The sequence below is a fragment of the Nicotiana tomentosiformis genome, chromosome 11, assembly GCF_000390325.3.
Source record: "Nicotiana tomentosiformis chromosome 11, ASM39032v3, whole genome shotgun sequence".
NCBI lineage: Eukaryota > Viridiplantae > Streptophyta > Magnoliopsida > Solanales > Solanaceae > Nicotiana > Nicotiana tomentosiformis.
This window is the reverse complement of record NC_090822.1, coordinates 77709885-77714155: the sequence shown is the minus strand read 5'-3', so window position 1 is coordinate 77714155 and position 4271 is coordinate 77709885.

Here is a 4271-nt window from a genome sequence, read left to right as displayed (position 1 = left end):
TTCTAAAATATAATGTATTGGCTTATAAATTGTAGTTAATAGAGTTAGTTTTACTGTGCAGTGTGTAGTTATTTGCATTCATACTCTACTTTTTGTTAAAGCAATTCTTTAGAACATGAGGAAGCAGGGGAAACCACTATTACAACAACAATATAATCCAACTAGCGGAATTAAATAAATAAAAATTGGAGTTGAGTGATTTTTTCATTATAAAAATTTGTTTAGTGACTTTGGTAGAATAAAAGTAAAACTTGAATTACGAAATTACCACTTTATTTTTCTATCACTAACAAAGAAAATATACTTTACCTGTGTCAGGCGCTCCAACCGAAGAATTAAGCAATTTTTTTTTTCCTTCAGATTCACTTTCACATTTTACACATACGTACTAGACTGAGCAAAAGAATATACATAGTAGCACAGCTATGAAAATACTTTTCTTTTCCAGCAATGAGAACTTGAGAAAACCGCCAAATAAATACGATTGAAGTTACAAGAAAAGCAAACGGCCAAGATATAATTCATTGAACAAAAGTTACAGGTCTATATATAATCTAGGAGTTTTTATCTAGCAATACTATATTAGGAACTTATTTACTCACATTAGACAGATTTTAATTTATTACCATAATTTAATATATAATTTATCAATTCAATTATATACAATATAATGTATTAGACAATCTTTCACATTTCATTCCCCTCTTCTTCCTTCCTCATTCCAACCAACTGTAACGATCCGACTAGTTGTTTTATGTATTTGAGCTCCGTTCCCCCATATGATATTATCCGTATATGTATTTATTATTTTGTGACTTGAGGGATTGATTGGTTTGGCTTCGGGAAGGTTCGGGAGTGATTTCGAACACTTAGTGTCATTTATGGAAGCATAAGTTGTAAGGGTTGACCGATGTTTGATTTTTATGTAAACGACCTCTGAATAGTGTTTTGATGGTTCCGATAGATTCATATGGTGATTTGAAGGTTGGAAGGTTCATAGGTTTGATCGGGAATTGACCTTGGTGTTATCGGGTTCAGATCATTGCTTCGGGAGATGGAATAAGTTCGTTATGTCATTTGGAACTTGTGTGCAAAATTTGAGGTGATTTCGAGTTGGTTAGATGTGGTTCGACTTGAGTTTTGGAAGTTAAATATTTTATTAGTTTATTAGGCTTGAATCGAGGTGTAACTTTTAGTTTTTGTGTTATTTTATATGATTTAAGACCTCGAGTAGGTCCGTGTTATATTTTAGGACTAGTTGGTGTGATTGGACGGGGTTCCGGGGGCCTCGGGTGAGTTTCGGATGGGTTTCAGATCATTTGATCCTCAATTATTGGTGTCGGCGGGGTGGTGCTAAGGAGGCTGTGATTGGAGATGATGGTGTTATATAGATTTAGGTCCGAATTTGTATTCTAAATGATGATGGGTTGAGGGAATTGATCCTTGAGGAGACTCACAGTTCACGGTATTTCATTCACCCAGGTATCACGAAGATGTATCGTGACTTGAAGCAGCACTATTTGTGGCGGAACATGAAGAAAGACGTTGATCATGTCTCTCGGTATTTGAATTGTCAACAGGTAAAGTATGAATATCAGAAACTAGGCAGATGACTTAGAGATTAGAGATACCGAAGTGGAAGTGGGAGCGCATCGCTATGGAGTTTAAGATAGGCGTACCATGGACCTTGAGGAAATATGAGGTTGTTTGGGTTCTTGTGATAGGCTTACCATAGACCTTGAGGAAATATGATATCTTTTGTTTGAGTTATCCGTCTGTACGGTGTGCCCATTTCTATCATTTCATATCGGGCCACACATTTCACCTAACTTTTGGAGAGCCGTGCAACGTGAGTTGGGCACACATGTCAAGCTGAGTACCACGTTTCATTCTCAGACGGACATACAATCTTAGCGTACTATTCAGATTTTGGAGGACATGTTGCAGGTATGCTCTAAGGATTTTGGGGGTTAGTGGGACCAGTTTCTACCTCTAGCAGAATTTTCCTACAACAACATATATCATTCGAGCATCCAGATGGCTCCGTACGAAGCCTTATATGGGAGGCGATGTTGTTCGTCGATTGGTTGGTTTGTGCCCGGTGAGGCTGGATTGTTGGGAACAGATTTGGTCTGTGATGCTTTGGAAAAACTTAAGTTGATTCAGAAACGACTTCGTACAGCTCAGTCCAGGCAAAAGCGTTATGCTGACCAGAAGGTTCTAGATGTGGCTTACATGGAGGGTGAGAAGGTTTTTCTTCGAGTTTCGCCTATGAAGGGTGTGATGCGATTTGGTAAGAAGAGTAAGTTGAGCCCGAGGTTTATTGTCCCATTTGAGATCTTTGAGAGAGTTGTAGAGGTTGCTTATAGGCTTGCATTGCCTCGTAACCTAGCAGGGGTACATATAGTATTACGTTTCCATGCTTCGGAAGTACCATGAGGATGGGTTATATGTTTTATACTTCAGCATGGTGCATCTTGATGAGAGTTTGACCTATGCAAAGGAGCTGGTGGTTATTCTGGACCGACATATTTGAAAGTTGAGATCTATGAGTTTTCCTTCTATGCATGACGGGAGCTCGAACTGAAGATGTTCCTGCATTCGGATTATAGCTGCCACTTGTCCTTGATAGCTTTAGATTTTGCTAAATTGTTTATGTAAACTTCGAATAACAACAATAACAACAACAATAACACAGTAAAATCCCACAAATGGGGTCTGGGGAGGGTAATGTGTACGTAAACCTTACCCCTACCCCAAAGGAGTAGAGAGGCTATTTTTAAAAGACCCTCGGCTAAAAAAAAAAGAAGACAAAAGGGCAAAAAGACATCATAAACTTCGAATAAATGATGTATATATTCCGTACTAGTTTATTTTTGTAATTTTTAAGTCTTAGAAGCTCATGATTTGTACTACCAGTCCTTGGAAAAAATATATTAAATTCAGTCATTTCATTTTTTCTTTTTAACTCTTATTGTTATCTTTATATTATGTTTACTGTTAATGGCTTACCTAGTGGGTTGAGTTAGATGTTATCACGACTAGTTGAAAGTTTGGATCGTGATAGAAATAGATCGACATTTATCGATAAAAGGCGAAAAATGTTGTTTCTGGTAATCGAAAGTTTTGGTAGAAGAAGAAAACAGATTACAAAGATTTGGAAGGAATTTGAAAAAGAGTAAAGTGAAAAGTGAAAAGATGGGTAAATTTATAGACGGTTTTCAAACCAAAATCATCATTACCTCATTAAATGGCAAAATTGCTCCTTAATTCACAGAGAGGCATATATGAGGATCAAGAAATGTAGAGAGACGTGCGTCCTTTCAAGTATCAGAAGCCATTTAAGAACTTTCCTGCCAAGTAATAAGAGATATTATCTACGTAGGAGCCCATTAAATAAACCCAAGGCCGGGTAGAGAGAGAGGTTAAATTATTTCTTGAGATAAAACCTGATATTTTTAGAGTGAGAGAGTGCCCTAGAGTGAAAAAGTGTTCCTCAACAATTCTTCTTCAATTCTTGCTCAAATCTTGGAAGATTAAGAAGGAAAACCCGCAAGGTCTTTATCCTAAAGGTAAGATTCTATACGCTAACCCTCAATCTCGAATTTTATCTAGAATTGGTAATTAGTAAGATAAGTTTTGGGCATAAGAGTTTTTCAGCTTGCATGCATGTGTTATCAAAGGGTGTAAGAATATTGTTGAGCTAATAATGGTAGATAATGGGTTTGGGATGATGGAATCCACCATATGAGGACCTTGAAACCTTAATGCACACCTAATGTTTGATAAAATGCTTAAATGAGTTAGAACCACGATCATCCTCCTAATTTTAGTTCAATTTGTTATATTTCTAAAATAGATTGAAGTTGCTAAGAATTCCGGAACATTTTAGAGTTTAAGGAATCTCAATTGAGGTATGTTGGATAAACTACTCTTTTAGAAATAAATTCCATGATGTTCCCGTAATTTTCAATTATAGTTGGCTCAAGTTCCTTATTCCTATGTTCCGAGTTGTTCCCAATAAATTTGATTATCCCGAGTAAGCAAAGTATCGAAAGATGTATGTATTCAAAATGTGTTACAAATGTTCCTATCACATTATGTTATCCTTCGAGAATGTGTTCAAGAATGATATGTGTATTATAATATTATGGATTTGAGTCGTGTTTCAAATGAAAGCTAGTATGCCAACTTGTGTAAGAAAAACTCGATGTGCTTAAGCCTCTTAATTGCTCATATATGTACCTAAAGTCTTGATTGGAAATGCCTTG